This window comes from Rissa tridactyla, chromosome W (assembly GCF_028500815.1).
Source record: "Rissa tridactyla isolate bRisTri1 chromosome W, bRisTri1.patW.cur.20221130, whole genome shotgun sequence".
Classification (NCBI taxonomy): Eukaryota; Metazoa; Chordata; class Aves; order Charadriiformes; family Laridae; genus Rissa; species Rissa tridactyla.
Window position 1 is genome coordinate 15,895,116 of NC_071496.1, and position 12,973 is coordinate 15,908,088.

Sequence of the window (12,973 nt, forward strand, 5' to 3'; positions counted from 1 at the left end):
TCACTCCTTGGGTCTCCAGCTGATGAATCAGGTTCTGGATGGGAATCAGGGAGTCTTAGTTAGTGCAATACTGTCATCGATGCATCGTGGAAGTAGCAATTGGCACCTGCTATTCTTCAACCTTCAGCAGTCCCACCACAGAAGGGTCATCTGAAAGGCCAGGTAAGGTAGACAGCTGTGTAATATCTGCAGTCTCTACAGCTGCTATACCAAAAGCCCACCAATACCCTTTCGGGTCTTTCTTGAGGTAGTTTATGCCAAGGATGCATGGAGCATCTGGGCCAGTGATAATGGGGTGCTTCTCCCATTTATTCCCAGTTAGGCTCACTTCAGCCTCCAGTACAGTCAGTTCTTGAGACCCACCTGTCACTCCAGAAATAGTAACAGATTCTGTCCCTTTATGATTCGATGGCAATAGGGTACACTGTGCACCAGTGTCCACTTGGTCTTTATACTTTTGTGGCTTTAATGTGCCAGGCCATGAAATCCACACGGTCCAATAAACTTGGTTGTCCCTCTCCTCCTCCTGGCTGGAGGCAGGGCGCCTCTGATGTTGAGAACAACATCTGCATTTAGCAGATGAGTTCCTATCCGGACCGGAGAACCACTTATTGTGAACTGGAGCAGCCACCCTTCTGCAAAAATTCTTTCTTCCATCTACTTTACCTTGCAACTCAAGCACTGGTACTTGTATGACTGGGGCAGGGTTTTTATCCCACTTACTCGTGTCCTCTCCATAGTTGCAGGGGGAAAGCAACAGGAAATCCTGCAGTGCATCCTGTTTCTCTACAATCGGTTTCGTAGGAGGGTGTTTTTTCTTAATGACTGAGACATGGGTCCGTTCAGAGGAAGAGTGGGATTCTTTCTTCATCCTGAACAGTTTTTCAAACGTTTTATCATTTTTCTTAGCTATTTCTTCATTTTGCTCAGCTATTGTCTTAGTCATTTCCTCTACTTTCTCAGTCATTTTTTTCTACGGCTGCCACAGTGAGTGGACGAGAGAGACTGTCTTCATACTGTCATACCCTGTTAGCCACTTCAGTTACAGTTGGTGCATCAGCATCAAATCCTCCCCAAACCATTGTTGACAATGTACGGGAATACATCAACAGTGCACTGTGCACAAACTTCCTTAGCAAAGATTGTTTGCATGGCATTTCATCAGGTTCTACGTTTACTTGCCAGTCACCATAAATCACCTCTCGCACAGCCAGTTCCCTCAGATACTTGATACCTCTTTCCATGCTGGTCCATTTACTTGGACAGCATTCAATATCATCCTTAAAGGGATACCTGCCCTTTACAGCTGATAGCAATCACCTCCAGAGCCTGAGAGTGTTTGTCTTCTTCCCAATCACTTTATCAATATCTCCATCTTTGTCCAGGTTTCCCAACTGCTTAGCTTCTCTACCTTCTATGTCTATGGCCTAAGCTCCATTGTCCCAGCACTGGAACAACCAGGAGATAAGCGTCTCATCTTCATGACAACTGAAGTCCTTCCTCTTGTTTCACAAATCCTTCATAGAGAAGGATTTAACAATTATCTCTACAAATGATGTATACAAACATACAATATGTACAAAACTGTATCAATCTCCCAGGGAGATGTCACTGGCAGGCACTGGGAAAGTTGCAGACTGTACTCAGTGACAAATGGGAACTGGATTTGTGAACACACTGATGGGTATCAAAGGTAGACAAACAGATAGGGCCCTCCTCCGACACTAAAGAAAAAGAGCCATTAAAAAAACTGAAACCTTGAAAGACAACCAACCTAATCTCTTTCCTCCCTCAGCTTTTATACTGCGCAGGCAGATGGGATGGAATACCCTATTAGTCAGTTTGGGTCACCTGACCTGTCCACACCTCCCCACAGGTGGGACTCCTCCACAGGGTAAACAACTAAGTCATCTGACCCTGGTTGCCACAGCAACAAGTAAGAGCGAGAGCCTCTCTCACTGAACAGAAAGTTGGTGCTTCTTTACCCCAAACCAGGGCAATGGTTTAACCCCAGCTGGCAGCTAAGTGCCACACAGCTGCTTGCTCACTTCCCTCCTCCTCCCAGTGGGATGGGGGAGAGAATCGGAAGAGTAAAAGTGAGAAAACTCATCAGTTGAGATGAGAACAATTTAATAATGGAAATAAAAATAATAATAAAACTCTGCAATGAACAGGAAAATAACAAAAAAAGGAGAAATAAAACCTAAGAAATACAAGTGATGCACCTGATTAGCTTGTCATGGGTATAGCATTTGTTATCTCTTTCTGTAATCAAGAGGTAGAATGTCTTTTTATACTTGTTCTAACCAAAAAGGTATTTCTTTATTAGGAATATACCTGGTCAATAGTGAATATATATGCACAAGAGTGTAAATGTTTGGATATACAACCACAAAGGAATGTGAATGTGTATGAATGTCTTCATACATCTTCTTAGGTTAACTTTTGTTACTCTTAATGTTCTTTTGTTTAAGTCACATCATGTTAATATATTAATCAAATCTAATGAATTGAAAATAAGTAATCTATGTTAAGCACAGCATGGAGATGAGATTGTTTTTCCTAGGAAGTAAAATATAGGAGTCTGCCTTAGCAGCTGTTTCATATAGAATTTGCTTCTTTTGATATAGTCAAGACTAATCACATAAAAAAAAAACCCTAGTTTAATGCTCAATTTAACAGTGCCAAACTGGAGGCTATTAACATTGTTAGCCTGTTACTGTATTATTCCTCTGGTTTATATTTTTCAAGTTTTGTTTTCTCTAGCACATCTGATTTCAGGAATCACCCATCCTTTCTGCTCATCATGTAACTGGCTTTACATGTTGAGCTATACCTTGAGGTTTATTAGTGTGTTTAGAGCAATAAGAATTTCTCTCCTTTATTCCAAGTTCTAGTAGTAAAGGAAATATTTTTAGAGGACTTGAACTGTTATATCTAGTCAGGTTAGGTCAGGCAGCCAACCTAGTTGTGGGAATTTGCATTCAGAATATGGTAATACTCTTAAGTCTTGGTTACAACTGGAACTATAGGGAGTATTAATGTAATCTTTTTTATTACTGCTGGAGGTTCTGTTTTATTATTTACTTAGAATAGCAATTGTTTGATTCTTCTCTAGAGTCTGATACATCATCAGCTACAAAGCCAACATAATAAGTGATTAATGGTAGTAGTGCAAAGTAAAACAATGCTAGTTTCCCAATTCTGTTGCAGGTGGTGATGCCTGGGGACTAGTTATCTCTGAGATAAATGCACAATTCCCACAGTCTTATAAGCATCTTAATTTATAATGCAAATGGAAATTTTTGCACACCAGACTGTTGAGCCAAGAGGTACATTGATTTCTTATTACCTTTAAGGTTTTGATAAATATCAAAGGTGTTTCTCTGTTTTTGTCACTTCACCAGGGACACCTGGCTGACTCCAGACTCCATGACTTGGATCATCTTTGAAGTGAGACTTTTTCCATCATTGATTAGCCCTACTCCTGAAAGCAGTTTGGTGAGTGTCATACCGGTAACACCTCACATAGTATATTTATAGGCGCATGCATAGGTAAAGGTTCATAAATATATACTTGCTTCACTAGTTGGAATTCAATAATAACTTGTAAAATATGTATATTTGCTTTACTCCTGTAATATGTATACACTTGTTTTCTTAGTGGCAATTTTGTAGTGACGTGTAGAGAGAGGAGGAGTGCATGTGTATATTTGTTTTTACTAGTAGTTCTGTAGTAATTTGTAATAAAGAAATTCTCGAAAACCCAGACCTCTGTGTCCTTGTGTATTGCGGAATCCTGAGAACCCCACAGTCACAGTCTTTGCACAACCGTGTGATCCTCAATGTAAAGAAGCACAACAAGATAACACAGGAATGTGCTAATGCCAACAAGGATGAAGGGGATGGGTTCAGGGGGAAGTGGGGTTGCCCGAGGGTAACCTAAGGCTAATTAGCATGCTAAAAAAAATAAAATAAAAATCACACCCCTGGGAGATCACCTTACATGCTAATGTCAGACCGCCTTTGTATAATAAACTAGCCACTAATCAGAGCATGCACAGAAGGGCATTAGTTATATAATTGAAAGGTGACCAATGAACAAGTTTTGTGTAACTCTGTTGTAAACCGTATAAAAACCCTACTCTGAAGGGGTGTGCTAGCTTTGCAAACTATCGCCTGGCACCCCTTTCTGTACAGAACAGCATTAAAGGTTAGAAGGTGGATCTCGACTCTGTGTGCTCACTGACTCCTGCGCACCAGGCACGAACCTGAAACCCCGATTAAGGGACACCACCAGTGGGTCAGGTAGCTCTCATAGGTTGTGACTGTGACCACTACAGTAAGTGAAGGCACTTTTGCTAGGAAATCAACTACTTGCACTGAAGAAGTAAATGAAGATTAACTTTCACCTGAAGCTGAATAACATAACACCCTCCAGCATTATCATACCTTCTCAATTACTGTATTTACAGATTTACTGGTTTTGACAGCCTTTGGATACTATTTTTACAAGGTGAAATAGCTCAATCTGGCTTTGTTTCACAGTTTGGTCATGATAGACAAGGGCTTCAGGACCAATACAAAAGTCCAGACTTGACACAGCTAGAAGTGCTACAGCATTAGAGTCCAAAATCACCTGGTGCTAAGCAAGTAAATAAACCAGAGACAGTTTTAAAGCTATTTTTGAGGAAAAACACTAGGTAATAGATGATGTGGGTCAGTTGAAGGGAAACCAGGGTTGTATTTTTGGATGCCATGTGAGCTGCATCATGCACTCAGCCCATGAGCATACACTCTGATGAGAGGAGGGCCTAGATCATTTGACCCATAAAGTTATCCATCACTCAACTTCATCTTGAGAGAAAAATCCATTTTGAAAATCTGAATAAGTTTGTTAACACAAGCTGCTGTGACAGATGAGGTCAGTACATTTCTCCCAACTTCAAGGCACGTATTCAAAACCCTTTAACTTGAATCATGAAGGTGATTTAATACAGTTCATCACCTCAACTCTTATGGCCCCCCATCTTTGATATTGTTACTATGAAAATGTTGTAGCTGACTGACTGCAAGTGCAATTCAACATTATTGAATATATACAGAGCATACGCTACCTGAGATCTGAGGACAACACAGAATACAATAATGGACACCTTTAGAATAGCTATTGCAAGCCTGATTAACCCCCATTTAGTGTCACACAATGTTTCTATTACCATGCATCTATCTTCTTCCACTCAGCAGGATCTACAAAGGCTTATTCACATTCAGTACAAATTCTACACAAGTAACCTCTCACAAACAAAGTTGAAACTTTTCTTTTTTGAAAGCAGCTGCAACTGGGATAACACAAAGCTTTGCAACTTCTGGAAACTGACTTTCAGTGTGAAGGAGAGAAGATATTTTGTGCAAACAATCAGGAAAGAAAAAGGATGAAAGGCTTAGACTAGGTTTGAAATGTACAACTTACTTAGGGTTTCAAAATTACTAGGACAGACAGAAAATCCTCTGAGAAATGTTTTTCATTGCCACTGCCATAATATGCAGTCCTTGCATTACATAAAAGCAAACACCCCCAACACTCCTCTGCAAAAACACCAAAAAGCTCCTGAGAAAGAGTAAGGCTGGATTAGAAACCCCCTTAACTGCAAGAGGCAAGTCTGACTTTTGTTCATAACAGGTTTGTTATCAGAGGTTAAAACTTTTCATTATAGCATCATGGTCAAACTTGAAGCTCAAGAAAGCTCTGGATGAGAAAGCAAATTTGTAATGGCCGTTGCATGCCACAGAGTGTCCCTCTACATGTTCTAGCAGTAGGTCTTCACTGAAGCGCCGTATCTTATATGCCACATCTGCTTAAAGAGGAAAAAAGGCATGGAACAAATTTTAAACCACTACTTATCAATAGGAGGATCAATTACAATATTTAATTCTACAAAGCCATACACGAAATGTATATTCAATTAACATTTACAACAAAATCTATACGTGTCACATCCCACTCTCAGAAAAGGGGGGGGGGGTAAGTGACTCAGATTTGTAAATCCCCAACGGCGCGGACTAAGGTGAGATAAATCTCAAGGTCCATATACAAACATTTATTAGTTTCCCCAAATGATTAGTATAGGTCTTAACAAGTCCATGATAATTGGTTAGGTATATAACAAATTATGGCAAATGGTGAGGTATGCATTGTATTACTTAACAACGGGTATACAACAACTTATGGCAAGCAGTACTTAAGGTCATTACTTAACAACTCTAACTGTTACTTAACAACTCGAAGAGAAAAGAGAAACCGAAGGATAGAGAAAGGAAAAGATAGAGAAAAAGACAGAGAGAAAGAGATCACCAGTCCTGGTTCCAGTGTCTTTTTCAGGGAATCTTCCCAGGCATAAACATCTTCTTTGGAAAAATCTTCCCAGGTACAGTCTTCTTTCTTGGGAAGAATCTTCCCAGGCATGATCTTCTTTGTTTCTCCCCTTTTATGTTTGCTGAATTAGCATGGCTCGCCCCACTCATCTCAGGTTTCTCCCCCTCCCAGGTGATGTATAGCATGATTTGGGTGGGGAGATGAGAACTATAGTCATACATGTTTAGCATGATCTCTGTAATCTTCATTAGCATATGCAGGGCTGTGCACTTTCATATGCATTTCGCAGATAATGAAGCAAAGGTCACTCATCGGACACAATGGCCTCGAGAACTGAGAACTAGCAAGCTCACCACACAAGTGGCAGAACTGTCTTGTCTTCACAAGACAGTCCTCCCACACTTTTAAGTGTTAGCCTTATCAGTCCTTTGAATGTCAGACCTGCATTATTTATTTCCTTGCGAGTGTTTGAGGCATTCCATTGAAGGCTTGAAGGGCCTTCTACCCCTCATCAGGGAATTTACAGGCCATCTCTTACAATATGTCTGGTCATAAAATGAAAAAGGTAACTCAAACAACCCTATTTACCAGGCATCTACATAGCTAGAACAAATCTTAGAATTCATGGTGATCTGGAGACACTTTCAACAGCCAATTTTACCTATAGATTTCTGTTTTGCAACTCATATCTTAATAAGGAGGAAATGTGACCCTATTTTCTGAGCAGGAAATAAAGAACTATGTGAATACTCTCAGAAGCCCTAGTTAATCCAGAGTAGTCCAACATCAACTGCAGCAGGCAGGAAGTAGCTGTTACTAGCAGGACAGAAAGCCTTGAACCAACACTCAACTTACCAGCATTATGTTGACTGAGTTGCTACTTTCTAAAACAACTCTCAATTATTTTCACCCATCAATAGGGTGAAATCTGACAATTTTCACAATTAAGAAGAACCGCAAAACCAACAGTTGACCAAATAAAATAAATAATTCAGACTTCCCTAGAAAAACATGTCTTCATAACATTTGGTAGGTTGGCACTCAAGGAAAATAAAAGCCAAACATCATTAGTTAGGTGTCTTCAGCCTTTAACGCATGACATTGGACGGAAATTCGGAGCGTACTTGCCTGTTTCAAGGTTATCTTGAAGTCATCTTGGATTAAGCTTTTTTTCACATTTCTAGTTAAGAGAATGACTGCACATTACACACTTCATAAAGAAATAGCCTTTTATTTCTTGAGGGTATTACTTAAGTGTCAGCTAACAGGCATGCTAGTTATATTTGTTTTGACAAACCTCCTGATGTGGTCTTTTCTAAATGTTTTAAGACAGAAAGGGCTTGCATACGATGGTATGGAATTGAAGTGGCACCTGCCTGTTCTTAAATCTGACTGTCCCAAAAAGCAACAGGAGAGTATTTGCAAATAGGACATACTGCCAATTAGATTAGTACACATTAGAGACAAACTTAGAAATATTCAGGGAAGAATTAAGTGCTAACCCCAGCTATGTATAGGTATACGAATACAGAGAAAAGTATGGGCTTGTGCACTTCATGAAAATTAAGTTTCCTGGCTTTCAAATTCTATTAGAAAATCTCTCTGGGAAATAAAATATTTAAACTTCAAAAGATTGACAATCATGAAAACATAAACAAAACACTGCAGAAATATTTAGCCAAGTTTGTAAAAAGCCTGCACGGTAACTGCAGAGTATTAAAAGTTCTCCTTGTTGACAGGCGCTGCACAGGCAAGGGCAGGACTTTGGATGGCCTAACCCATCGAGAAGGAACTATCTTTGGGGTGCTCTCAAAGGGTAGAATGCCTGGATATGTCATGGCTTGAGTCACTGCACTGTGCAAGTTGACCAAAACCCCGCTATAACAGGCTATGGCCTAGTGGTTCACATCCCCCCAACCCCATTCTGTGGAGCAAGCTGACACCACAGGCCCACACAAAGATAAGAAGTGAGGAACGCAAGTCTGTAAAAGCTCGAGGACTACAATAGGTGATAATGACAAGCAGAGTATCCACCTGCAGCCTGGCTATCTGTTCTACCGTAACTATCACAGGCTGCACAGGAATCTCTGCTCTGGAACCCGGAGCACCTCGTCCTCCTCCTTCTTCTTAACTGACCTTGGTGTCTGCAGAGTGCAGAGTTGTTTCTCTCATATTCTCCCTCCTTTCTTCTGGCTGCTGTCGCGCAGCAGCTTTTTCCCTTTCTTAAATATGTTATCACAGAGGTGCTACCACCGTCACTGACTGGCTCAGCTTTGGTCAGCGGCAGGTCTGTCTTGGATCCAGTTGGAACTGTTTCTGTCTGACATGGGGCAGCTTCTAGCATCTTCTCACAGAAGCCTCCCCTGTAGCTCCCCCCCACCCTGCTACCAAAACCTTGCCACGTAAACCTAATACAAGACGCTATTAAAAAACTAGATCTCTCAGTGATCTTTCTCCTATCCAGCAGAACTTTGGCAACAAGGACAGTTAGTTACAAGGAAAAGGTAGCAAACTAGTAATGTCATAATAGATTTTACAAATTCTTGTGGTTCTACTGTGCTATTAAACATATGAGATCCTGGCATACAAGTCTGTATCTTGGCATTTTTGCTAGAGAGGAGCAAAATAAGCATATACAGTTTTTATCTTTCTGTCTAATTTGATATTCACAATAATTTATGTGTAGAACACAAAATACATTGATTTATTCAAAAAAGTCAAGAAGGAGGAGCCGGGGAACTACAGGCCGGTCAGCCTCACCTCCATCCCTGGAAAGATGATGAAACAGCTCATTTTGGGCGTCATCTCAAGGCATGTGGAGGAAAAGAAAGCTGTCAGAAGTAGTCTACATGGATTCACCAAGGGGAAATCATGTCTGACTAATCTGATAGCCTTCTATGATGGCATGACTGGATGGATAGATGAGGGGAGGGCAGTGGATGTGGTCTGCCTTGACTTCAGCAAGGCGTCTGACATGGTCTCCCACAGCATCCTCATAGGGAAGCTTAGGAAGAGTGGGCTAGATGAATGGACAGTAAGGTGGATAGATAACTGGTTGAAAGACAGAGCTCAGAGGGTCGTGATTAGGGGCACAGAGTCTAGTTGGAGGTCAGTGACAAGTGGTGTTCCCCAGGGGTCAGTACTGGGTCCAGTCCTCTTCAATATATTCATCAATGACCTGGAGGAAGGGATAGAGTGCACCCTCAGCAAGTTTGCTGATGACACAAAGCTGGGGGGGGTGGCTGACACACTGGAAGGCTGTGCTGCCATACAGCGAGACCTGGACAGGCTGGAGAGTTGGGCAGAGAGGAACCTTATGAAATTCAACAATTTGTAGCAAAGGGCTACCAAGATGATTAGGGGACTGGAACACCTCTCTTATGAAGAAAGGCTGAGGGATTTGGGTCTTTTTAGTCTGGAAAAAAGACGGCTGAGGGGGGACCTTATCACCACTTGTAAATACTTAAAGGGTGGGTGTCAGGAGGATGGGGCCAGGCTCTTTTCAGCGGTGCCTGGGGACAGGTCAAGAGGTAACAGGCACAAACTTGAGCATAGGAAGTTCCACCTAAACATGAGGAGGAACTTCTTTACTTTGAGGGTGGCAGAGCACTGGAACAGGCTGCCCAGGGAAGTGGTGGAGTCTCCTTCTCTGTAGACATTCAAAACCCGCCTGGATGCATTCCTGTGCAACCTGCTCTAGATGACCCTTCTCTGACAGGGGGGTTGGACTAGATGATCTCCAGAGGTCCCTTCCAACCCTATGATTCTATGATTCTATTGTGATATACTGTAGTCAACTATTACCTGACAGGAACCTGGAAAACTACAGAAGTATCGTCTACTGAAAGAGCTGACAAATTCTCATCAGTTAAAATAAATTCTTATTTCAAAAATGCTAACTTAATAAAATTTAGTATACTTTTCTATAGATATATATGAATATAAGGTAAGAAATGTCATATTTCTACAACATACATACCGAACACTCTGTTCGAATACACTTTTGATAGATATGCAAGTCTGCCTTCCAGGACATTGGCCTGGACTTCTATTAAGCAGTACTGGAACCTGTTAATGAGACAGCCACTACATGTTTCTTATCAAGGCATAGTTTTGCTTGGCTGGTTAACTGTGGACTCCATTTGTTCACTTCTTTTGGCTGGGAGTGTCTTGATATTGCTTTCTGCCGTTGTTCTTCAAGTTCCGACTCAGCCATTATGTCCAAAAAGTAGTAGAGAAGAGTTTAAATAGCAGCATTGAACATCATTGAGCTAACACTTGCTACTTATTAGCTAAGCTTTCCTCAGAATACTTAAGAATATGTAAATGATATCTTTTTTGTAGAAAAACTGAAGCACGCTGAAATTAACAAAACATGAACTCAAATTAAAGTCATCAGCTGTTACTCAGTCTCTTATACTATTACAATAAATACAGTGCAATGTGTTCTCACACACTGATGCATATATACTAGCGGTACCCAAAATATTTTAAAGCGGTATGTGAAGGCTGCCCAAATGGCGAGTGCTAACTGCCATTTACTTGTGTTGCCTCAAGTATATTACCTGATACCCAGCACCTCTAATGTCAGTACCAAAGAAATAAATCTCAGAATCTCCTGCAGATCGCCCTCTCACCATGTTTTGTTTTCACATGATATGGTGATAAAATTCAGTACTTAAGTTCCAGGGCAGAATGCTTAAGAATCAAGACTTCTTTTTTAAAATGGCCCAGATGCACATGTTTGCCTGAGAAACACAACCTACCTTAATTTTTAAAGCTTCAAACATGTTAGGATGATTATATGCCATCTGTGGCTGTTTTGGCTTCAACCACTGCTCTCCTGAAAAGCCATCTATAAACACCTGCCGACTATAGCAAAGTCCAGATCTAGTACATGAAAAGAAACAAAGCTTACAACATAACTTCAGGGCTCCTGATAGCAGAACAGAAATATGAGTTTTCTGCTTCTCCAGACCAACGTGGAAGACAAGCTTAAGTAACAAAGTATGGAAACTATAATAAAGATCACTGCATTCTAAGAACTTTGGCTTTACCTTCTAGGAAGACACTTATGCTCTGTATAGACAGAAGGTCAGGTCCACATTAGCTTCTTTAATACATCAGCGTTAGTACTGAACTGACCTGAATTACTGGAGTGTAGTCATCCCTTTGAGAGTTCAGGCTTGAAAGTGTTAGGTTACATGATAAAAGGTCATCTGCACACCCAACAAAGGAGCTCAGAGAGGCGATGGCAGGAGGGGGAGCCCAAATAATATCTTTCTGGGCTACTCCCAGGCCCATCACAGGAGCCATCAGCCCATCAAAGGCCCATCTGCGCAAGCCCAGAGGAGCTCAGAGTTTAAGAACAGTAGCACTTGTTCCCTTACTGATCCTTGTAGGTTTTATATCTAGCTTTTTCTGAAGTTGCTCTTCAGTACTGCTACATCTTTAGAATATTTTTTCCTTCTGGAAGTGCCAAAAACATTGAACCAAATTATCTATTTTTTCTAGCTTATCAAACAATTTTGGTACACTTAAGAATTTGGGGGGGGGCGGGGACACAGACAAACCCCCCAGGACGCTAATTAACCTTTCATCATATTTAGAGTCCTAGGAGATATTCCTGTAATGTTATTAAGCCATTCTATTACTGGAACAGGGATACTTGGAGAAAGGACAGTCAGCTTCACATGAGCTGTGTTTTGATAGAAAGGCTATAGAGGCGTTAGAAGTGACCTGGTTCTTACCTTGTTTTTTCCATGTTGGGCTTAGAGGATGTGTGCCCAGTAGATGAAAATCCATTGTCACTATCTGAGGAATCTCCATTTCTTCCAGAAAACCATTCCCTCAATGGCCTGTGAGGAAGCAGAAGTTTAACAAGATCCAGTTACTGAAACAAACCTGAAGGAATTAAATTGTCTGAAAAGCACTGGCCTAGCATTTCACTCATGCTGAACATACCCGATGAAAGGAATGGCCATAAAAAATTTGTTAGGTGCCAAACTTAGTTTGGACTTCGGGGTCATATAATTTCTGTGACATGGTAATTTGTTGATGGAAAACCATTCAATGTTCTAGAAAAACAACAAAGAAAACCAAAAAACAAAAAATCAACAAAACAACTGCTGTATATCAGAGAATTTTACAAATGCATAGCATTCACAATTATTTTCTTTAATTAAACAACTACAACAAGAGACTTTAATGAACAGACCACAACAGAGTTTCGACAAAAGGTTAACTAAAGCTAGTTCTGACTGCAACTACACAAGAATAGGTGCTACAGGACATTCATTGCAAGATATGATACCCAAAATAAGAAACGTATTTATCCAGTACCTAAACTCTAAATAAATATTTAAAAAAATAAAAAACCCACCGCTCACTCAATTCCATAAGGTAAAGGTAGAGGCTTTATGCAACTTTGAAAGCCACTAATGTTCTTGATATTTTTATTTAAAAAGTCATCAAAACTAGACCACTAATACTAGTTCAAAGATTATCAGAAATGAGAACTTAGCTTTTGTTACAGAAGAAAACATGGGAAGAGGACTGAATTTGTGTTAAAATTTTTACGTTGTACGGTTATTATAC